Consider the following 25324-nt stretch of genomic DNA (forward strand, 5'->3'; position numbering starts at 1 on the left):
CAAGGATGTCGTCAATGTAAACAACAACACACACATCTATGAGCTCTCTGAGGACATCGTTCATAAAATATTGAAAGGCGGCCGGGGCATTGCAAAGTCCGAAGGGCATGACCTGATATTCAAATAGCCCATACTTGGTGCGGAAGGCCGTCTTCCATTCATCGCCCTCTTTTACTCGTACCAAGTGGTAGGCTCCTCTAAGATCCAGCTTTGTATATATGCATGTTTTTCTGACTTGGTCCAGGAGTTCAGGGATCAAAGGTAACGGATATCTATTCTTAACGGTGATCTGGTTCAGGGCGCGATAATCTATACAAGTTCTAAGGTCCCCTTCTTTTTTTGGAACGAAGAACAAAGCTGAGGAAGCAGGGGACTTGGAAGGACGAATAAACCCATTCGCTAGGTATTGATCCAGGTATTGTCGGAGGTGAAGATTCTCAGGCTCGGTGAGGGCATAAATTCTACTACAAGGATGAGTAGATCCAGGTATCAGGTCTATCTGGCAGTCATAAGACCTATGAGGAGGTAGAAAGTTAGCCTGATCCTTCCGGAAAACATCTTGGAATTCTAGGTATTCAGGAGGTAACTGGGGAGCCTCCGAGGAAATTGCTGCCAGTGCAACACCAGGTCGAGGGTGACAAGTAGAGACGCATTCTGGAAACTGAACCGTTCTTGCTCGCCAATCGATCTGAGGATTGTGCTTCTCTAACCAAGGAATTCCTAGAATAATCTGGAACTGAGGGGCCTTGATCACATCGAACACGATCTTCTCATGGTGTCCATCTTGACTTACTAGCGTCACTTCTTGGGTGGTATGCGTTACTGGTCCGGAGGCTATCTCCGTACCATCCACCGTAGTAATGACGTCCTTTACAGCCTTTGGACAAAGAGTCAGATTCATCCTCAAAACCATTTCATGATCCACATAATTGCCGATGGCACCGCTGTCGACGTAAGCTTCAATCGCATGTAATCGATCCGGATGTTCAGGGCTAATGAGGACCATAGGTATCACGAAATGCAAGGTCACAGAACTGGTTTTAACGCTCGGCAAGAGGACCTCTATTCTTGTCGGGCGAGGTCGTTTCCCTGCTCAGAGTTTGTGACCCTGGTAACTGCAGCTCCTACTGCCTTCTTGGCTGGTTTCACCAGACAGTCTCGAAGAAAGTGCCCCGAGTTTCCGCAATAGAGGCATAATTGCAGCTGTTTTCTCCTTTCCCGCTCCTTTTGTGTTAGTGGTCCTTTCAGGCCCCCTATTTGCATTGGTTCCCCGGAGTCTACTCCTTTGGTAGGAGTTGGTGGTTTGGAAAATACTCGAGCATCAAACTTGGAACGATCGGCCTTCCTGTTCTGCAGTCTGTGGTCAATTAGAACGACTAAATCAATATAGTCCGAACAGTCTTGCGGGGGATTCACTACTTGGGCTAACACATCTTTGTGCTCTCCACGTAGACCTCTATAAAACAGCGTAATCCTTTTGTCCTCAGGCCATCGAGTTTCCACTATCAGTCTGTTGAAAGACACAATATAAGCCAAAAGGTCTTGATTACCCTGTCGCAATGAAAGTAGCTCATTGTCCAAGGCCTGCCCCTGTGAATGTCTTGCAAACAGTTTTTCCATACTGAGCTGAAAAGCTTGAAAATCATGGAGAACCGGATCATCTTGATTAACTAGAGGGATCGACCAGTCTGCCGCATTGCCACTAAGGTACGAAAGCACGAAAGCTACCTTAGCTTGATCAGTTGGAAAGGCTGCTGGCCGGCATAAGAAGTGCAACCGGCACTGGTTAATAAATACTGCAAACCTCTTTGGGTCACCAGAAAATCGTTCGGGCGGAGCCAGAGGTACATTCCCAGGTAGGTTGATCTGCACTGGGTTCGTAGAGGATGTTGAAGGAAGATTTGCCCCTGATGCGGGTAACAGAGTTTGTCCGGCTTGTGACTGTAGCAATTGTCTAGCGAGATCGTCTGTTCACTCCTTGGAAATAATCAGTTCCCTTCTTAGAGCATTCATTTCCTGACGGGCTGCATGCACTTCTGCTCTTAGTTCCCCAAGTAACTGGGCTAGGTGGTCGGTATCCGAGGTTTCCATAGCGCCTGGGTGGGAGTTTTGCGGTAGGCTTTGCGTTCTGTAACGCTCACCTGATTCCCGCAGAGGCGCCGGTCTTGACTGGGTGAATGCCGTATTTTCAAAGGTGATGTATAACACACGGTTGGCTCTTTGGGCTGGACCTCTGTGCACTGTATGTCTGACTCGAAGAGTAAGATGTCTGCAGATAGAAAATATGGGATTAATGAACTGGGGTTATTGGGTGCCTCTCTCCTCTTCCGTTACTCTTCTCCTGTAGAACCCCAAAGGTTAACGCCCTCACTTTAGGTAAGTGAACGCCGAGCTCTCCATCTGCCTCGGGGCAGGGTGCCGTAACCAGTTTCTTCACTGGATAAGGGTGCAGGCCTCTTGACCTCAGAGGACTGCTGTCCGTCGTTAACTGCACGAACGGTAAGTTCTGGGCACTTCAAATGTCTTAAAAGTCTTTTGTAATGATATCTCTTATTTTGCAGGGTTCCGGCGATGGCGGATGGCGGGCTGATGAGAGTTGAGGATCGAACCCGCGTGAGGAATAGAAGCGCCTGGAAGCACGTAAGTAAGCGTTTGTAGCCTGCTTCACGATGCGCACTAACTGTCCCTTTTATCTTGCAGGTACAAGTTCGGAGCTTTAGAGAAGCTAAAGGGTGCTGGAATACCCACTGGATTCGGCGTGGGAAGGAGTAATGGCACGTGAGTAATAAAGTTGCCCAATGTCTTTAAACGCACCTTCTTTTGTCTTTCAGATGCGGGATGCAGCGCCGAAGGCCTCCGGAGCGTGCGAAGAGCTGGTAAGCTTTTGTCTTTCAGATGCCGGAATGCAGTGCGAAGACCTCCGGAGCATGCGAAGAGTAGGTAAGCCTTTGTCTTTCAGATGCCGGAATGCAGCGCGAGGCGTTGGTGACAGCCGATGGACCAGGTAAGAGATGCGCTGCCACTGAAGACCGTAGTGCTAACCTGTTCTTTCTTTGTCTTTACAGGTGCTGCTGAAGACTGGATTCCAGGATGGTAAGCCTTTGTTCCCTTAGGCCCAGGATCAGAAGCAGAAGACGCGATGAGCGTTCTGCTGCAGAGAATGCAGAATAACGCAAAGCAAGATTCATCCATCGGGTGTGGTTTAAATAGCCTCCTGTAGTGCTTAGGTGTCTCCTTCCACAGCCACTCCTAGGTAAGAAAAGAGTTCCTGCTTTCCAGAAGAGTTCCAGTGTTCTGAACCTAGGGAGTGGCTCCTGCCCCACCCAACAGGAAAAGTAGTCCCAAACAGAAGAGGATCAGGGGTTCAACTGGCAGGTAAGTAAGCAGCATGGTCTGCTGCAGGTAAGTCCACCCAAGCATTATGAGCCCGGCGCTTCCAGCGCTGGGACTGGGCATCTTTATGAGCCTGGTGCCACTGGCGCCAGGACATGGTCCAAAAGGTCCCAATTGGGACTGGCTGGCACTCGGAACCGGGGTTATGGGTCTGCTTCCAAGGGAGTCGGGCAAGTCCTGATCTTTTGGAAGCAGAGATCATGACACTGTTAAACACACCTACATCACTTCCGGGACAGGATTTTGCCCAGGCAGAACTTCCGGGGGAAGCCTGAGGGGGCCACGCCCCGGATATGACGTCATAGGGACCGGATATCCCGCCCTAAAGGGGCGCGGAAAGCTGTCAAGGCTCGTTTGATGAGGAAAGGTATCATTGTACACTACTCCTCTCACTTACCAATTTGTTCGGAAGCTGAAGTTAAAGCTGAAGCAAGAAAAAGCGGTTCCTTGAAGCCGAGCTGGAGGAGAAGTCTGCTGCTGCAATTTCTTCATGTAATTTGTAAATGGCTGTGTTCTTCCAAGGAATGATCCAGAGAGGATGTGCGAAGGAGACCTCTCCCTGAGCTACGAGGGACATCATGCAACCTGCTGCTCTTCATCAGAAGTACCCTGGAAGCCAGTCATGTGGCCATGATGTCCGGAGAAGGGGTCTTTGTGAGTCCTGAAGAGGAGTGCTCGGACATCGCAAGTCGAAGAAGTCCATTGGTTTTGTGAACGCTGGAAGCCGTTGCCGTCTACCATCCAGAGGTGGGGTACCCTGGCATAGTGCTGCTGGACAGTCGGAGCTGCTTAAGTTTCAAACTGCCTAAGAACATTTCAAAGGACATCCTCCGCCGGAGGGAGTCCAGAGTCGCTGGGGGCAGAGGAAGGTCTGTCGGTGGGTTTCCCACCACAAGAAGCTAACAAAGAGGTCCCAAGGGTCCAGACTTTGTGAAGGTCCAAGGTCTACTCCAGTGGTCGAGTCCAGGTTGCCAGAAGCCGTTCAGAGGTCTGTGTTGCGGCTGCAGCATCGAAGAACCAAAAGGTGGAAAACTGTGATATTCTGAAACTCGAATCCAAAAATGACTTTTGCCTCCATCACAGCCAGAAGTCATAAGGGTCCCAGGGGTCTTACTCTCATCGGTCAAGCCTTTAAGGACCCTTTAAAGGAGCCCACAGCAAGTTTCATTTTCACAGGAATTCTACAGTCGACCAACGGAGAGCACCACAAAGAGTAAAACTGCTGCACTTCAAAAAGACTTTGGTTCCAATTGCACGTGGACTCAGCATCATAGTGGCTCTTTCTTCCAAGGGGGGGGTCCATCCTCAGAGAAAATCATCCACTGAATCCGAGAAACTCTGCCACAGCACCAATCGTACTGTGATGAGGAAGAACATCTTCTAGCCCCAGGAGACATCCAGGGGTCCCAGATTCATCTTGGATCCTGTTCCAGGTACTTTGGGTGGTAGAACCTTTTAAAGAAAGTAGAAGGTTATTGAACATTATTGGACTGGGCTGTAAAAGACAAGGTAAGTTACTCCCTAGTTTTTCCATTACAGGTTGCCCAGGTTGGGGGGAGGGGGTCTTGACACAACTGTATATCTAGTCTAAATTAAGTATTCTGCCACTGTTCACAACTAACCTGCTTTTGTTCCCCATTCTATGCTGATACACCTCACTTAAGAATTTACATTCCTATGTAAACTGTCTGCAGTTGGTGCATCTATTACTGAATTTAAGTATTGTGTGGTACCACAGAGTGTATATATTTGCCATTCTTTGAATACGTATTTCCAAGTACAAAGTGTTTTTATTTAAATGTATAAATATATTCCAGAATCATATGTAAAGAAGCTGTGTTAGCACATAACATAGTCTGTCGAAATTCCTTTGTGAGGGCTTGGGAACTCACTGCACTTAAGAACCTGCCTGTTTAAAAGACCAATGGAACTGTTTTCAGCTTTGAATATTATTATTTCACAAATAACTCAAAGGAAAATGTGGAAAGGTTCAAACTTGTTTTGTCCACAAATTGAAAAAGCCAGGCAGAATGTGAATAAAGCTGTATGTGCAAGTTGCTGGGGGCGTGGCTAAGGAGCCATGCTGCAGGACGCGCTTCTGTCTGGCTCCTGCTGATACGGTATGATCCTTAGGAATAACTGCAGCTATAAGGTGCGTTAGTGCACTTACATTGCTGTCCGTGCACATGAAGAAGCCGGGCAGACAAACGTGTAAGCAGAGTGCAGTAAAAAGGAGGCACAACTGTAAACGGGCAGCAGAAAGTTGGCAGCTGACAAGACGTGGAAAAATCAAGATGGCGGATGCTGCAACAAAGGGCTGAGCAGACACCGACTATTGCAGCACAGCGGGACAACAGCGAGTTGCCAGAGATTGGAAATTCTGCATTGTGTACTGTCGGCGGGACTGTGGCCACAACAGACTGAGCCTGGCCGACGACCACTGTCGGATAAAAGATCTACATGTAGGCTGCCTGCACTGCTGTAATTGTCTCCCCAAGCATAACCAGGGTGGGGGGTGTCACATGGGTTGTTACCCAGACAAAAGCATTGGAGGAGCTGCGGAGCCGTAACGTTGAAGAGTAAGGTAATATTGGCAGCTGGGGGCAGGCACGTGATCAACGAGATCGGATCGCCGAATACATTCTACATCTGCGAGGAACAGCATGCACTGTATGGATGAATTTCGGTCCAAGCCCACAACGAACCAAACCCGGATGGGTTAATAGTGTGGGAACATTCAAACACAAAGCTGGTGCAGAAAGCGACGAGCTGCGGGTGAAACCTGAATATGTAGAAATGTGCATATAGAAGAGACGAACCAGCTTCCAATGTAGTCTGGCCCTGGATGAGGAGCTAGGTGCAGCAACACAAAGTGGTTTCTGTTAAGATGGATTTCTGAACTCTGTCCTGGAGGGGGAGAGGTTCAGAAGGCCAGCCTAGTTTCTTGGAACAGTGTAACCTCTGGACAAGCCAGACCAATCAAGGTAGCGATCGCGGCGGTCAAGACTAGGTCTCAAGAGGGGTGAGGGTGACTGAAACCCGCAATGAGCACACAAAGCAAGGACGCTTACAAATTACTCCAAGCAGGTGTTATATTAAAAATATAGACACATTTATTACAAGGCCTTTGTAATATTGACCATAGCAAAGAATCACGATAAAACTCAAGTAAACCAACACATCACGATCAAATACAATATATATGCAATTACCGAAGGGTCTAAAGAGTTAGAAGCACGAAATATGCAGACCACCTAGATGCGGAGGAAAACAGGCAATGCAAGTAATCGTTTAGACCCAGTTTGCCTTCAGAGGACACCTACCTAGAAGGAAGTCCGAGCCCTACGAAAGGTGGAGCCTTGTGCTCAAAAGTACCTGCACACGCTTGTGCCAGTGGGCCAAGGGGAGTCTCTTCAAGGAAGTCAGGCAGTTCAGAGTGGTGAACAAAGGAGGGCGAACAGATCTCCGCTACTCAAGCGCGGCCTCCACTTGCGGGCAGAAGCAGAGCGCGAGTGCGAGAAAGGTGTGCTGTTTAACACAGCGAGGAAATGCTACGGGCTACTGCAGGAGGTTGACCAGTTCCTAGCGTTGCTACTCACCGGTCCCCGATGCAGGCAGACCCAGGCTTCTCCGCGTCAGTTTCAGTGCTGGCAGGTTCAGAAATGAGCAGGGGACGTCTCGGCGTTGTGTAGATTCCGCCGTAGCAGAAGTTAGAGTTGAGGATGTCCCAAACGCAGTGAAACCGCACAGTTTGTTACCACAGCAGGGCAACGGAGCGGCCATGTGTATTTCAGCCCAATGTACACTTCTCACTTCAGACCTGGGAATGCCAAGTGTACGAATCATGTGAGAGTGCTACGGACGCGGAATACAACACAACCTGACGGCGGTAACAGAGCAAGACTCCTGGGTAAGCTGGTCAGTCCACTGGATGGCCCAGAGACGCTTCCAAAGGCTTACGTGCAGGAGATGATGAAGATGCCGAGAATAGTTGTTCCCACTATTCCAAAGGGTTGAAGTACCAGTACAGGCCTTCTTGTTCGATCAGAGGCAGAATGGTTTCACAGGGCGATAGCAGTGCAGAGGAGCAGTCCTTCAGCGGGTCACCAGCGATTCCTCGGTTCAGACTCTTGGTTGCAGGATACTTGGGTCCTGTATCCGTCGTTCGTGAGAACTCAGGAGATCGACATGGTAGTGGTGTTTCCAGCCTCCTCTTATCCAGAGTTCCCTTTGCGCCAAAACGGAGGGGACCCAATGGGAGATCTGCTCACAAAACACTCACACCATACGTGGACCTATCACGGACCACGGTGGTCCCAGGCATTCACGACACACTAGACTCTCTGGCACCCAGGATGTGTATTGGGACCAGACATCCCAGCCAACGTCCTGGAGGCGCACACAAGGCCTGTAGAAGCCCGCGAAAGCATCTGTGTTTCGCGGGAAAGTACATGCCCAAATAAGGAAGGCCCCGGGTCGGCTCGACCTGGGGAAGGTGAAGGGGGCACGACGGTCAGCGGGCAGGACAAAGAGCCTCGTGGTCTGGCCATTTTGGGAGCCAGGCCACCATTTTGGGCTAAGCGTGAGAAACGCGCTTAAGCAGCCAAAAGGAGCTCAAAACACAAAGAAACGATTGCTGCCACCAGTCCCATCCGTGATTCACTTGCACCGTTCGTTAACAATTCAAAGAGAGTGTCTAGGGCCTGTAGAGTGACTAGAGACCCAAGAGAGCGGTAACTTATCTTACAGTGCCCTCTTGTGTCATGTTGCGCGAAAGCTGCAACATGATAAAAGAACTACGGAAAACAACGTTTCCCGGTACTGACTGTCTTAAGGGCATGTCAGTTTCCCCATAAGAATGGGCGAAAGCCCAGAGGAGTGCGGCTGGAGGCCGTGCTTCTCTGGCAAAGTCTAGATCAGGGTCAAAACAGCAGCAAAAAAGTTTAGGGGTTGCCACATGGAAGGAAAATTACCTACAATTAAGAAATTTTTCCTAACAGTAGTCTTCTGTTTCTAACTCCCGGGTTTCTGATGTCTCCTCATATAACGACTTATAGAACTCACAGAAACATTTGTTTATGTCCTGTTGCGTCTCACAGGTCTCTCCGTTCTTTGCTGTTATTGCTTGAATTATGCTCTGCTCCGTATTGCTTTTATATAACCAGGCTAGCAAGCGGACGGGACTGGTGGCAATGATCGTTTCTTTGTGTTTTGAGCTCCTTTTGGCTGTTTAAGCGCGTTTCTCGCGCTTAGCCCAAAATGGTGGACTGGCTCCCAAAATGGCCAGACCACGAGGCTCTTTGTCCTGCCCGCTGACCGTCTTGCCCCCTTCACCTTCCCCAGGTCGAGCCGACCCGGGGCCTTCCTTATTTGGGCATGCACTTTCCCGCGAAACACAGATGATTTCGCGGGCTTCTACAGGCCTTGTGTGCGCCTCCAAGATGTGGGCTGGAATGTCTGGTCCCAATACACATCCTGGGTGCCAGAGAGTCTAGTGTGTCTTGAATGCCTGGGACCACAGTGCTCCATGATAGGTACACGTATGGTGTGAGTGTTTTGTGAGCAGATCTCCCATTGGGTCCTCTCCGTTTTGGCGCGAAGGGAACTCTGGATAAGAGGAGGCTGGAAACACCACTACCAGGTCGATCTCCTGAGTTCTCACGAACGACGGATACCGGAGCCAAGTATCCTGCAACTAAGAGGCTGAACCGAGGAATCGCTGGTGACCCGCTGGAGGACTGCTCCTCTGCACTGCTGTCACTCTGTGAAACTATTCTGTCTCTGATCGAATGAGAAGGCCTTTACTGGTACTTCAACCCTTTGGAATAGTGGGAACAACTATTCTCGGCATCTTCATCATCTCCTGCACGTAAGCCTTCAGAAGCGTCTCTGGGCCATTCAGTGGACGGACAACCCCAGGAGTCTTGCTCTGTCACCGCCGTCAGATTGCTGTTGTATTCCGAGTCCCCTCCACTCTCACACGATTCGTACACTTGGCATTCCCAGGTCTGAAGTGAGAAGTGTGCATTGGGCTGAAATACACACAGCCGCTTTGTTGCCCTGCTGTGGTAACAATCTGTGCGGGTTCACTGCGTTTGGGACATCCTCAACTCTAACTTCTGCTGCCGTGGAATCTACACGACGCCGAGACGTCCCCTGCTCGTATCTGAACCTGCCAGCACTGAAACTGACGCGGAGAAGCCTGGGTCTGCATGCATCGGGGACCGGTGAGTAGCAACGCTAGGAACCAGTCACCCTCCTGCAGTAGCCTGTAGCTTTTCCTCGCTGTGTTAAACAGCACGCCTTTTTCGCACTCGCGCTCTGCTTCTGCCCGCAAGTGGAGGCCGCGCTTGAGTAGCGGAGATTTGTTCGCCCTCCTTTGTTCACCTCTCTGAACTGCCCAATTCCCTTGAAGAGACTCCCCTTGGCCCGTTGGCACCAGCGTGTGCAGGTACTTTTGAGCACAAGGCTCCACTCTTCGTAGGGCTCGGACTTCCTTCTAGTTAGGTGGCCTCTGAAGGCGAACTCGGTCTAACGATTACTTGCACTGCCTGTTTTCCTCCCCATCTAGGTGGTCTGCATATTTCATGCTTCTAACTCTTTAGACCCTTCGGTAATTGTATATATATTGTATTTGATTGTGATGTGTTGGTTTTCTTGAGTTTTATCGTGATTCTTTACTATGGTCAATATTACAAAGGCCTTGTAATAAATGTGTCTATATTTTTAATATAACACCTGCTTGGAGTGATTTGTAAGTGTCCTTGCTTTGTGCGCTCATTGCGGGCTTTCAGTCACCCTCACCCCTCTTGAGACCTAGTCTTGACCGCCGCGATCGCTACCTTGATTGGTCTGGCTTGTCCAGAGGTTACCCTGTTCCAAGAAACTAGGCTGGCCTTCTGAACCTCTGCCCTTCCAGGACAGAGCTCAGAAATCCATCTTAACAACTACATAGTGAGTTTTATAAAGAATTATTGGCAGAAATCAAACCCCCATTGTTGACAATGCAGCATGAATCTCTAGATAAAGGCCTTTTGCCGCTGTCCTTGCAAGAGCCAATTATAGTCCCATTACTGAAGCCTAACAAACCCGATACTGAATGCAGCTCTTACAGACCCCTCTCAATGCTCAATCAGGATGGGAAGATACTGGCGGCTCTGATGGCTAACAGATGGAAGGCAGTAATTCACAAACTCATAGACTCAGTTTGGTCAGGTTATGTCCCAAACAGGAACATCACATGTAATCTAAGATGGTTGCACCACGTCATAGATCACACCCAAGACAGCATCCAGCTCCTGGCGGTAACCTCGCTGGATGCAGTCAAGGCTTTTGACTCACTCAGGTGGACATGGCTGCTACCAGTTCTGAAAGGTTTCTGTATTGGCCCTACATATATTAAACGGGTGAAGCTACTATACAGTAATAAGACAGGCAGCACAATATCTGAACAATGGGAGTTAAGCAAAGGCACCAGGCAGGGCTGTCCTTGGTCTCCTATGTTATTTATATTGGCCTTAGAGCCGTTAGCGGTATACTTACGGAAAAATATCATGAGGCTGCCATCAGAATACATAGGCAACACACACCCGATCTCCTTGCATGCGGATGATATGCTTCTTTACCTACAACAACCAGAGATTCATTTACAAGACATATTGGATGCGTTTGAGCGCTATGCAGACCACTCTGGGATTACAATGCACAGAAGTCAAGCTTATTCCCCTTGGCAGGGTACAGGGGAAGTCCCCAGGAGGCATTACCAGTGTTACCAATTAAATGGGAAACTGACACATTTCGATACCTGGGAGTTAACATTTACCATAATCCGAAAGTAGAACATATGTAGAACACAGTGAAGGCAGTGAATAAAATGGAGAACTCCATAAAATTTTGGGCCATGCTGCCCCTTTCGTTAATGGGGAGGGCTGCGTTGTTGAAAATGGTAGTGCTTCCAAGGCTGCTTCATTATTTGACCAACATCCCATATAATATACCCAGAGCCTTTTTTAAGACACTGAACACCGTTGCCGGAGTTTCCAATGGCACAATTTGAGGTGTAGTTTATCTCTGGAGAAATTGCAGAGACCATATGAACAAAGCGGGATAAAAGTACTGGATTTTGTGGTGTGCCAACTACAGTTTGCCACATATTGGCTAGCTGATGAACGGACACAAGATACAGAGTTACTACAATCGGCATGTACCCCATTCTTTCTAAAGGAGATGGTGTGGACCACGGTACCACATGATCCCAAGCCCCCTCTGTTGCTGAAGATAGGCATGACAATGTGGCAAAGGGCCTGCCGCTTTTTGAGCAAAGACGCACCCTTTTCTCCCCAGATCCCATTGGTGACACTTAAGAGCGAAGATGTGCAACTGAGGCTGAATGTCAGGAAATATTGGTAGCTTAAAGGGGTGGTGACATTGGGCAATATACTGAAGGAAAGACGGCCAAAGACCTTTAACTATGTCGTTGTGGAATCAGGAGTACGTGTAGGGCAACATATAACCCACGCCTCACTTCTACAGAGACTGAAATTGAAATGGTCAGGAACGGAGGGCGTGTTGGTAGAAGATGAGACAGTAGAAACACTCTATGATATCTCTGAAGGGGAATACGCAGAATGCAGACTAAATGAGATTCTGATGGCAAGGCTAGATAAACTAATACAGATTAAACAATGTTGAGAAGTAGATTTCCAAGGGCAATTGCCAGATGACGCTTGGAGTGGGACCATGGGGTATCACAAGACAGGGTACAGAAATGCAAAACTACAATTGATCCAATTATATGTTACTCAGAGCATATTTAGCTCTGAAGAAAATTGCACAATTCAGTAAGGCGACAGAACAATCCTGTCCTAAATGTGGCCTGATCAACACAGACCTGACCCATATGTTTTGGGCCTGTGCGGAAATACACCTATTTTGGGAGGACGTGCCCCAGACCCTAGACAGGATCGGCCTATTGGCAGATCCGGTTTCCCCTAAGGTGTGCCTGCTAGGTATTTTCCCGAGTCCAAATCGGACAAGACACATTAGTAATTTGAGAGACTTAGTGTACATATTGGTGAAACGCAGGATAGCATTGGGGTGGAAAGCACGTGAGGGTCCAGTTATAGGAGTGTGGTTGAGGGACCTCCAGAAATGGTCACTTGTAGAAACGGCTGTGTGGCAAGAAGCATCCCGCCAAGGTCAAGAGGAGCAGAACACAAATTGAATGGCCTTGAAATAAATGATACAAGAACTGACGCCCCCAGCACATGGTGACACCCAGACCCAGATACACACACCATCAAAAAATAAGTTACTCACCGTAGTAACTTACGTTAGTTCCCTTTCCTCCATATTGCACGGGCATACCTTCCAAGTGATGGGAGATGGAAACTTTTTCACCAGAAAAAACCTTCTTCCCTTTTAAAATTAGAGGCGCGCGGGGGTGCAGCACAGGGAGCATGTGCTGCCCTGACTCCGCCCTCCGGTGCCACACCTCAGTCCCAAATGACGCGTCGACAATAGATATAACATTGCCTAATGACACGAGTATTATTAGGGGGGAGGTTGGTGGGACGTATGGAGGAAAGGGGACTAAGGACTGTTGGGGAGAATTCTCATAAATGGCCGATTCCCCTTACCTAATGAGTCCCTCAGCAGCTTTGCTGGATCTCTAGGATTTATTTTTCTCACCTGGTAAGAGTGTGAGCCTTTTTTCCCCACTCTTACATGTGTATTGCTGTGTGTGTTTTCACTTTTGTGTGATCTTGGGCACTGGAGCCTCACCTACTACATGGCCTCATTTTTTTCATGTGTGTTACATAACACCTTCAGTGCAGTGACACAGGGTCTTTGAGACTTCCTACTGACTCAATTTTTTTGGGGCAGACTACTGTCCCCCAGAAAAGGTAAAGTTGCCATTAACTTTATGTAGTCACTTTAAACCACAGACCCAATACACCCCATTTTACATGGAGTATTGGAAAGGGTTAATTCTTATCCCTTTTTGTCTGTGTCTCTTGGAGCCTTGTTTCGCTCCTTTGGCATCAAGACTCGGCTGGTGGCAGTGGCAACTACCCTAACTTTTCTACTGCGGTTATCTTATATAACCATGGTATTGTTGTAGGCTATATTTGCCTCGAACATCAACCCGCTTGACCAAATACATTTTATTTTGGCTCCGGCTGGGTTTATTCACCATTTCTTTTTGTTAAAGTCTTTCTCGTGTTTTACTCTGCGTGCCAAACCAGGGTTGATTTCTTTGTTCGCCGTCTTTTCGCGGGCTTCTGCACAGAAGCCCTCCTTAAGGCACCTGAAAGCCTAGGTAGGCAGGATGTGAGGGAAGGGTCTTCGGACCCCTGCCATGGGTTCCCTTGGTAACCCAAGTCCCACTCCTGTTTGATTGGCTGAGGGGACTGTCCTTGCCAGGACAGCCACCCTGCTGTGTGATTGACAACCAGGCTGTATGAATGGGGGAAAACTGCATAAAAAGCAGGTCTCTGGGGCTGGAAAGGCAGAGTCGCCACTGGACCGAAAGAACCAACAAGGAGCCGACAGAAGAGGACCCCTACAACGACTGAACCGCCCGGTGAAGCCCTCCTGCAGTTCTGAATCTTCAGAATCTGACGACAGAGAAGATCCTCCAGGAAACCTCTTCCCTTGAGCTGGTGGGACCAACCAGTTCACCCAAACTGCAAGCGAGGACATCTCCCCTCTGGTCGAATTCGCTGTACAGAGCTACAGTGGGCCGGATAGCCAGGAAGGTCGGACCCTGCTTGGGTTTTAAGGAGCGCACGTTTTATTAGTTGTTTTGCTCTGCTGCTGGCTTTTTCCCTGGGTGGCGCAGGACCCTCCAGCTTCCTACTTCGTGTCCGTCCGACAGTTGCTTCAGGAACCGTGAGCCTGCAGGAACCGCAAGGAACATCCGCCTCAGCTACAGCTCCTTCTCCGTTTTAAGGTACTGTGCAAATCCGGTTGTCCGTTTCGTTCAGCCGCGGTGAAAGTGTTTGAAATCTTTCTCCAAATCGAGGGCTTGTCCTTCTCTTTGAACTAACTTTTCTGCCAACCAACCTCGTCTGGAATCTGTGGCACGAACTTTATCGCGAACAACCCTGAACTGTGTGATCTTGAGCAAAAGACTTTTGACCCATTGACTTTGGCCCTAAGCCTTTTCTACCTGATTCTATCATTGTAGTTCCTCTTATTCAATTGCCCTGAGTACTTACCTGTTGGTGTGATTTAATTTCTATTAACTTTGTCTTTCCCTCCCTTTTAAATTACTGGAGTGCCATTTTGCTCCCACTTAATTTTGTGAGCTTAGCTTGTCTGGAATTTAAGGGAAGTGGTGTGGTGTATTAAGAGTGTGATTTTTAAACTGCTTATAATAGTGTAATGTTATACAACTGAAGAGTAAAATAAATGTATATTCTTTTACTTGAAAACCTTGAGTCAGTGTTTGCCTGAATCATAGTAATTGCTGCCCTTTGTGTAACTATTTGATGCTGCTCACTTACTCTTGAGATAAGACTGGCTGCTCAGCTACTGCTACCACTTTTTCTGTGTAGTACAGGCTTGTACCAAAGGTGAATTTGTACTGTCACTTGTAGTCTTAATTGTGTGTGGTGTTCCCAAAGGGTACTGCATATAATTCTGCCTAACAAGGACTAAGAGTATGTTAGTCACTACGGTGAGTAACTTATAATTACTCTTACGTCCCGTCCCCTTTCCTCCATACTGCCTGGGCGATTACAACTGAATGTAGCCCCAGGGTGGAGAGGACACCCTCCTTCCGTAAATAGGTACCTGAGAACTGCCTGTCCGAAAGCCGCATGAGATCTAGAGCCGGTGTCCAAACAGTAATGCTTGCAGAAAGCCGAAGGCATGGCCGAAGTGGCCGCCCTGCTTATGACTTGCCAACAGACATGGCGTTGGAATGCGATGGCCGTTGCCTTGGCCCTGACTGCGTGGGCATGCGTGTTGGCTGGAAGCAGCTTGTGCTGGCCCTCGTACACCTCTTTGATGGCAGAGACCATCCATGATCTGGATATGGAAGCCTTGGAGGCCCGATAGCCTGGTCTTGAGCCTCCAAAAGTTACGAACAGGGTGTCGGATTTGCGGAAGCCCTTGGTCCTGTCCAAGTAGAATTTCAGGGCACGCCTGACATCCAGGCAGTGCCTCTGTGCATCGTCCTTGGGATCGGCAAAAAACGTAGGGAGGACTATTTCCTCATTTAAGTGTCAAGCAGACAGCACTTTGGGCAGAAATGCTGGGTGTGTCCACAGGACTACTTTATCCTTGTGAAAGGTAGTATATGGTTCTGAGACGACCAGCGCCTGGATTTCGCTGACTCTACGAGCTGAGGTGAGTCTGACTAGTAGGGCCGTCCCGATGCTGACCAGCCTGATGTCCGCAGACCCCATTGGCTCGAACGATTTGTGTGCCAGGGCACCCAAGACTATGTTGAGGTATCACACAAGGTGCGGCCTCTTGATGGGCGGGTAGAGCCTCGTAACCTCTGTCAAATGTTTGACGATAGGATTGGAGGAGACGATCCCCTCTTCCGAGTTCCTGTAAGCTCTGATGGCTGCGAGGTATGTACGGCAAGTGTCAACCTGCATGCCAGTGTGGGCGAGGTGCGCCGAGAAGGAGACCACGTCATCCAAAATACATGCCAGGGGATACATTTCCTTGTAGACTGCCCAGTGGCAGAACCTGGTCCATTTGCTTTTATACTGGTCCCTGGTAGCCTTGCTGCTTGCACCCTGTATGCTTTCCAGATTAGCCTGTGAGAGGCTGAGGTTCCACAGCATTACCCGCTCAGGAACCACGCTGCGAGGGCTAGTTGCTGCAGTGCTGGGTGATGACCTTGCCCCCCTGCTGCACAAGCAGATGTGTTGGGCCCGTTGGGAGGTGAATCGGCGGCATCTCCGAGAGGCTGAGCAGCTCCGAAAACCATGACGTAGCCACCATAGAGCTATTATGATGATGTTGAGTTGGCAAGACTCCTTGATCTTGCAAATCACTCTGTGAATCAGTGGAGTGGGCGGGAAGGCGTAAGCTGTCATGCCGTCCCACTGAAGCCGAAAACCCGGACCCTGTGCATGCAGGGAGACGAACTGAGGGCACTTCTTATTGTGCCAAGTGGCAAAGAGATCCACCTGGGGATGACCCCACCTGTTGAAGATCTCCTGAATAACGAGGTCATTTAGCTGCCACTCATAATTGTTTGCTCCCAGCCTACTGAGCCTGTCCGCCTCAAGGTTGGATTCCCCCGGGAGGTAGACTGCGGTGAGGAAGAGGTCATTTTCCTGGGCCCACTCCCACATGTTGATTGTCAGTCTGCACAGAGGATCTAGTGCCTCCCTGCTTGTTGACGTAGCACATGCTGGTCAAGTTGTCTGTCTGAATGAGGACAACTTTGCCCCTGAGAAGTGGTAGGAATGCTCTGAGCGCTAGCCAGATGGCGTTCAGCTCTAGCCAATTGATGTGGTATTCCTGCTCCTGTCGAGTCCAGGTGCCGTGGACCGAGAGATCATCCAGGGTGGCTCTGCTGCCCTCGAAGGAGGAGTCTGTGGTGATGGTGGCCTACGGGGTGGGAGGCCGAAAGGGCTTGCCCGTCTGTAGGTTGCAGTCCCTGGGCCACCATGTTAGGTCTGGGTGGACAGATGGCAGAACGTTGACCACTTAGGATTGAGAACCCCACTCCTGGTTCCATGAGGCAGCGAAGTGCAGCTGAATCCTCCTCATCCTCAGTCTCGTGTGTGGGACAGCTAATAGGACCACCGCCGAGAGACCCAGAAGATGCTGGTACCACCATGCTGAGGTCACCTCTCTGCTGAGGAAGTGGGTGGTGGCCCTCTTGATGGCCGAGATCTTGTCCTCTGACGGAAATACCTTCTCGAAGCACGTGTCCCAGATGAGGCCCACGAATGTTGCAGTCTGCGTGGGCTGCAACTGTGACTTCTTGAGGTTGAGCAGAAGCCCAAATCGCGCAGTGTGTTCAGAAGGGCAGGCGAAGAGTGGTGAGCCGCTTCCGGAGATGTAGCCCTGATGAGCCGGTAGTTGAGGTATGGGTAGATGTGGAGGCCCTGCGATCTGAGGACGGCCGCTACTGTATTCATGAGCCTAGTAAAGACCCTGGGGGCCAAGTTGAGGCCAAAAGGAAGGACCTTGTATTGGAAATGGTAGCCCATGATCCTGAACCGTAGGAAAGAACGATGGGGCTGCCAAATCGGGACGTGTAGGTATGCGTCCTTCAGATCCAGGTAGCACATCCTTGACCCCTGTCGGAGCGCTGCTGAGATTGGGTGCACAATTTGGGCGTGGTCTTTGGCAGGATGGATAAAGACTTGACTGTTTGTGAGCTGTTTTTCTTTCTGTCCAGCTCTTTGTCCATGGAGGAGTGGAAGAGGTCCCCCCCTCAAACGGTAGATCTAATATGCATTCCTGGACGTCCAGGTTGAATTTTGTTGGCTGGAGCCAGGCTGTCCTTCTCATGTCTGTGACGATACAGATGGCACAGCAAGAGGTGTCAATATGGGCCACTGTGGATTCCATGAGGTCATGCGCCACCAGCTTGGCCTTGGCCAGCCCCGCCTCAAAGCGTGATTGGCTCTGAGTAGGGAGTTCCGGGAGGAAGTCCGCAATTTACCGTCATAACCTTTGGTTGGCAGTAGCCAGCATGGCATCAGCGTTGGCTTGTCGAAGATTCAAGGACGCGTTGGAAAAGAGTTTCTTCCTGTACACCTTCAAGATCTTCTCCTCCTTGCCTAGCAGCGCTACAGAGGAGGCGGCTGAGGACGACTGAGGCTTGGAGTATAGAGATGCTGCAGCGATCACAGAGGAGTGTGGCTGAGGATGGGCCGAGAGCAAGAGTGTATCCCCTTCCATCTGCCTGTACTTGGCGTCCAGGCGTCTATTGACCAGTTGGGCCGAGTGGGGCTTGAGCCAATCCTTCTTGGCCAGGGAGACTACATCGGTTTGCAGTGGAATCCCCGTTTTGGCAGAGGGGCATCGCGTGAGGACTTCAGCCAGAATCCCCTCTGCCGACTGCTCGACCTCGGGCTGGGGTAGGCCCAGATACTCTGCCTGCCCTGCAAGATGTTTGTGGAAGGCCCTAGCTGAGGATGACGTATCCTCCTCCTCATCCGTATCCTGTAGATCAGGAGGATCCTGTAGAGGAGGAGTAGTTGGTGCCGGAGGCTGGGGTACAGGGCCTGCAGCCAGAAGCTGAGGGGGCGGCAAAGGCTGGTACGGAATCGCCTGAGGCATCGACTGGGGAGCGGGAGGCAGTGGCTGTGCCAGGTTCTGGGGGGCCGGCGGAGGCGCTTGCGGTGCCGCTAGCATTGTGGGAGGACTTCCCTGATGGCGTCCTTGAGAATAACCCCCATCCGAGGCGATCTCCTGAGGCAGAGGCACCTCTCGAAGAACCCCTCTTCACTGGCTGAAGAGGTGGCAGGAGGTGCTGATGGGGAGCTGGGAGCTGCTGGAGCCGCTGCGTACCCTGCCCATATGGACGCAGTGGGAAGCTGCCCTGCACAAAAGAGGGATAGGCTGTAGGCCACATACCTGGATGAGGCCAGTCCCATCTTGACACTTGTTCCTCGCCGAATTCCTGGAATGGCGTTGGATGGGTGCCTTTGTCTGGCGCGGTGGCCATCTTGTCGAGCTGCCTGCCACATGCCTGCAACGTGTTGCTTGGCCTGCTGAGCCCAGCCTCCTCCAAGACTCTTGTGTGTGGATCACGAGGCCTACCCTGCTCCTCGGGCCTAGGCCAGGTGGGTGCGACACCCTCAAACCGGGGATCGGTAGAGCTGCATTTAGGCACCTCCTAGGACGTATTGCCAGTACTAGGGCATAGCCCCTCAGCCATATTGCCGGTAAAAGAGCGTAGCCCCTCGGATGAGATTCCGGGACAAGAACCTTCCGGTCCCTCAACACTACCACCGGGAGGATCCAAGGATCCCTCGGCCTGAGGGCCGGTAGCTGTAGCAGCCTTGGTGCACGTGCTGGTATAAGGACCTGACTGGTCCCTCCTGCGTGGGAGAGTCCCTGGGAAGGAGCCTCCTTTGCAGGGTGCGATGGAGAATATCGGCCCTACCTTGGGCTTGGCTCGATGTTTCACTAAGTTCTTGAGGTCCGCTGGAGGCGACTTCTGGAAGAGCTCCTTCCACCTGGCTAGTCTGTTCTTTAGCACTTTTCGAGGACAGGAAGCCACATGCTGTACAAACTTGACAACCGTGGTCTGGGCCAAGGCAACGTAGGCAGAGGGCATGGAGGTCTGAAGTTGGGAAGAGCCTGTTGCAGGATGGACACCTGCTGAACCCTGTGGAAGCAGACATGCGCCGGGGAGGAGCGTGACGCCTGAGGACCGAGTACCTGAATGATAAAAAGACAAAGACAAAGAAGAAGTATCCGCGTGTGGAATTACATGGCCGAAGCCAAACCCAGGAGCGCTGGTGAATTGGCCCGTTCCCGTCGACACGGAAAAGGGGCCAGAGGTGTGGCACCAGAGTCAGGGCAGTGCATGCTCCCTGGGCCGCACCCCTGCAAGCCTCTAAATTTAAAGGAGAAGAAGGTTTTTTCTGGTGAAAAAGGTTCCGTCTTCTGTCCCTTGGACGGGACGCCCATGCAGTATGGAGGAAAGGGGACGGGACGTAAGAGTACGGCGGATTAGGGTTGTGTTGAGGAGTTCAAGCAGATTATTATATCCACAGATATACATTGCAAGGGTTCCATGTGATATAATCGCGGCAAAAATTGCTGTGATAACAAAATATAGCGGCGAAAATGGCGCCGTTTTTCCGCCGCAAACCCCGGACCCATTATACCATTTAAGAGGAGCGGGGGACACCCCCGCAACCCCCTCTCCCCTTAAATGGTATAATGGGGCACACTTTTACTGGGTCAAACAGCAGCATTTTTGCTGCGATATTTTTTTACTGCGACATTTTTGCCGTGATTATATTACCTGATACCATTGCAAGTGGAATGGGCTTGGGGGTGGCAGTGGAGGGGGTGCTTGGGGAGGGTTGAGCAGATGTACAAAGTGATGCGTCATCAGATGTCATTTACAAAGTCTGTATGTTATTTTGTTTGAAAAATTAATTAAAATTGTTATAAAGAAAATATATAGTAAAGCACCTGTTGGTAGGTATAGTTCATAAAATCCCAAAACACAAAAAAAGTTTGAAGCAGTTTTTGCAAAAGTTATTTTACAAAAACAAATAAGTACAAGAGAGCATTTGTTAGTCAAACCACAAAATGGTCTTTTAAAATAAAGCAAAAACAAAAAACATTTTTCTTTTAAGATCTACCATGTTAGAACGAAAAAAAGTACATTGGGCCTCATTACATGGACGGCGGTAACCATGGCGTTATTAGCGCCATGGTTGCCGCCGGTATTTTACTGAGTCCGCCTTGGTGAATGGGGGAATTACCGCCCCATTTCAAGGTTGGCGGGGCGGTAATTCCCCATTCACCAAGGCCCTTCCCCATTCCCATTTGAGCCCCCATAGAGCTCAATGGGAATGGGGAAGGAGCAAATAACGGTACCGCTATTAGCAGTACCATTATTTGCCCTGAAGTCCCTCAGCAGGTCCCTTCCTTAACGTGTGGTCTGGCCACACGTTAAGGACTGGACCCGCTGAGGGACCTCGTAGTATGGCGCTAAGGGATTACCGGCACCGGTGCCCTTACCGGTGCCGGTAATCCCTTAGCGCCATCCGTGTAATGAGGCCCATTGAGTTTAAACCCCCCCCCACCCTTTAATTCTCCAAAAAGTCTGCAGACTATATGGCTGCAGAAAAGGGAGGCGAGTCATTTTTTTGATGGTAGTGTAATATGAGTGGGAAGCGTGACAGCCATAAATAATGGCTAAACACTTCCTACGCATATTACACTTCATGTTAACATTTTGTATGGCAGAGGAAAGGAGTCGGGACAGAAATGTATTACTGTCACCTTTTCTATTCTTTGCTATGCAAATTGTCTACAATTTTAATTAGCATGAAATGTAATGCTAACAAAAATGTTAGATGTTCTTATAGATTCTTACTACGTTAAGTATAAATATAAAGTAGATGGAGCATATAAGATAATCTTTCTGATTCTATTTTTTAAACCTTGAAAGGCGGTATGAGGAACCTTTTTCTGAGGGTGTTTTTTTTCTTCTGAAGAGGTGAATAGAGAAAAGCAGACATGGAGGGAGGAAAGGGGTACCAACCACCATAAGGTGGACAAAGGAAGATGTAGGGCAGCAAAAAAAATGAAAGTAGGGGGCAATCCTTTTCATGTGCATTCATAGCCGCCTCGAAGGTGCTGTCACAGTACATACGACTGTTGACCGTGCAAGGTACGGGTCAACAGTCTTCCATAAGGCTTGTGAGATAGCAGGAGGGATACTCTTCCCCATTGTAGGAGTGGTGACAGAAGTGGTCGACGTGGGTGTAGTGACGAAAGTAAACCTACTCCCCGAGTGGGGGTGGGGGGGGAAAAAATCACCTTTCTCAGGGCCGCCGGGTGGAAGATGCAGGTGTGGCAGCGCATGGAGGTAGTACCACAGGAGGATTGCCCCCTTTGGCCGTGACTGAGTACAGTGCAGCGAACACTGGCAGCCTTTGGCACTCCTCCAACAGTGGTGAAAAACCTCCACACCCAACTCTTTCTGCCCAGATGACATAGTAGGCACTTCAACCACTACATCTTTGTCTTCCTCTTCCTACCCCAGTGCACTGCTCACTAAACCAGACATAGGAATATCGTGCTCTGCTTACTAAACTCCTTCTCCAACTGGTCACAGATGGTCTCAATAACATGCTAACTCCCAGAGATGGTTAAAGGATTATTTTTAATTCATCAATGGGTCTTATGCCCGTCCCCATCACTCTAACCTAGGATGGGACAGTCCACCCTAATCCAGGTATCCCTCGTTCCTTCCGAGCTCCGATATTCCTCTCCCTAAATCTCTACTAGCCCTCTTCTCCTATTTTCCTACTCCACCAACTCTCTCCTAGGTTTCTGTAATTGTCATACTGCAGCGCTGGAGCATCTGGAAGCGATGGGGATCAGGTAGGATGTTCCACGACTTAATTTTTTAAAACAGTTTACATTTTATTTTGCTTACAGTTTTGTGATGCACACTTCAAAGATTCTGACAACATTCTACTGCATGTAGGTGTACAGCTATTTATACTGTGTTTATATCCCCAACTCCCCTTGCCCACCCAACAAGTAACTTAACAATCTGCACAACCCCTTCCCGCTACGGTTCCCATTTCACAGCGCTTACTAGGCATACATGCTTCAATCGTTAGCTACTACTGTCGACGTTTCTGTTACTGTCTTGGGGCCTATATCCTCTGGCCCTCCTGCGGTAGTTGTAAACAGTTTGTGTGTGAGTGTTATCCAGTCTGTTATGGCAGTTCCTTCTTCTGCTTGGTCCAAGTGACGGGTTCTATGCCAAGCCGAGGTTTCCGCTATTGTTCATTTTTGAAGATCTGTCCACCAAAGGTTCACTGCTGGACATTTTTTAAACTTCCATCCATTAGCTATTCTGCGTTTTGCTAGTGCACACGCCAGGTCTTTGAGTTTGAGTATATGCTTTGCTTGTTTGGGCCGTGGGAACATTCCTAGAAGGAATGCCGATGGTGAACGAACATTGAGCCTCACTTCTGCTCTTGCTAGCTTGTACGCTATTCCTTGCCAAAACTGCTGCACCATCGGGCAGCCCCAGAACATATGTGTCATATCAGCCTTTTCTAGTCCGCACTTTGGACAGCGATGCGTCCCTGCTTTATTAAATTTCGAGATTTTCTGTGGCATTAGGTATGCCCTGTCTGTAACAAACATTTGTGATAGTTGTAATTTCGAGTTTGTGGTATGAGAGTGCCCTTGTCCATGCTGAGTCGGTGAACAGTTTTCCCAGGTCTTGTTCCCATGCATGTCTTACATTCTCCCCCAGGGGCAGTGTGCTGTGTAAGGAGCAGTTCATATATGCGGGACACCCTATGCCCCGTCTTGTAAAGTTTCTATTGTTTCATTTGGGTCCGGCTGGGCGTTGCCCAGTTCTGTTTCAGGGTTCTAAGCAGTGTGTTGTATGTTATTTATTGTCCTTGGTATACTCCTGTTTGCTCTGACAGTGTCAAAAAGTCCATTAGTGTGCCTTCCTGAAACAGGTCACTGATTGTTGCCACTCCATAGTGTTCCCAGTATTTGCGTATGCTGAACCGTCTTTGTTGGTTGTCCACCACTAGTGCCACCAGGGGGATTTGTGGGGAGTACGGGGCTATTATCCCTAGGATTTTGCAGGATCTCTGCCACAGCTGCTTTCCTAGACTCATTAAGTGTGGGAGGTATCGAAGGTGAGTATTTTATACCCATATTTCTTTCAGGTAAAAGGGTTTGCAGGACGGCTGTAAGAGTAGGATGTCTTGTGTCGGCTTGTCAGACAGCCAGCCCGTGACGAATTGAAGTTGGCTAACCAAGAAATAAAGTTCAAGGTCGGCACTTCGATTCCTCCTTCCACATGTGTTCTTTGGAGTATGGATAGGGCGAATCTACATCTTTTGTTTTGCCATAGGAAACCTCTGTATTTAGTGTTCAGTGCTTTGAAAAATATCTTGGGGGGGATGTTTGTGAAGTAGTGTAGCATTCTTGGGAGCACTATCATTTTCAATAGCACCGCTCTTCCCATTAATGAAATGGATAGGTGCGTCAAGAAGTCCATTGATCTTGAAACTGCTTCTAGCGCACGCATGTGTTGTGTTCATGTTCCTTTATTCGGTCGTGATATATGTCTATGCCTATGTATTTGAATGATTTGTTGTTCCAGTGTAGTGTTAGTATGAGTAAAGCTCTTGCATTTTTGTTTCTCAGGCCTGCCAGCAGGAACACACATGATTTTTCGCTGCCAATTGTTATGCCCGAGAGCTCTGCGAACCTGTCTAGTACTTCCAATATAAATTGTAGATTTTCTATGTATAAGAGCATATCATAGTCTTACATTTTTACCAGACAACGTGCTCTGTGTATTGTAATGCCTGCCTCCCCATATTCTTGTCTGAGGAATGCTGCTATGGGCTCCAGGGCTAGTATAAAAAGCATTGGGGATAGGGGACATCCTTGTCTCATGCCCTTTTCCAATTGCCATTGTTCTGAGAACTGTGTCCTAGCAACAGGTTCACTATATAGCATCTGTATCCACCTGATGTTTTTTGGTCCTATGCCATACCGTTTTAATGTAGCAAAGAGCCACTGTCATTTGATCGAATCAAACGCTTTGATAGCAATGAGGGAAACAGCTACGCAATGGTTCTCCCACGTGTTAGTGCAGTCTATAATGTGGTGTAGCCTATGTAGATTCCATGCCGTGGTTCCCCCGGGTGCATAGCCCGTTTGTTCTGGATGGATGAGGTCCGTTATTACTTGTTTGAGTCTTCGCCAGCAGAGCAGTGAGTATTTTACTGTCCTGGTTTAGTAATGACAGCAGTCTATATGAGCTGCATTCTGTGGCTGGTTTGTTTGGCTTAGGGAGTGGTATAATAATGGATTATCTCGGAAATATGGGGGGAGGGTACCTTTTTCATACGCTTCATTTAGCATGTCTAACAGTGGAGGGGTTATTTGCTCTGCATATACTTAGTAAGACCCACTGGGTAAACCATCTGTGCCGGGGGATTTGCCAGATGGCAAGCTTTTAATAGTGGTGATTAATTCCTCTTTAGTGATTGGGATCTCTAGTTCTGCGGCTGCTATGTTGTTTAGGCGGTATAGGTTAATTTGTGACAGAGCCTCTTCTATTTCTGAGGGTTGTAACTCCTTGGTGTATTTTTGTAAAGCATAGTATTCAAAGAAGGTTGTGTTTATGTCTGGTTGTGTGTTGCGTACCGTGCCCCGACTAAGATTGTGAGGATTTTTTCCTGTTTGGTGTCGCTTT

The sequence above is a fragment of the Ambystoma mexicanum genome, chromosome 13, assembly GCF_040938575.1.
Source record: "Ambystoma mexicanum isolate Mex_15411 chromosome 13, UKY_AmexF1_1, whole genome shotgun sequence".
NCBI classification, from domain to species: domain Eukaryota; kingdom Metazoa; phylum Chordata; class Amphibia; order Caudata; family Ambystomatidae; genus Ambystoma; species Ambystoma mexicanum.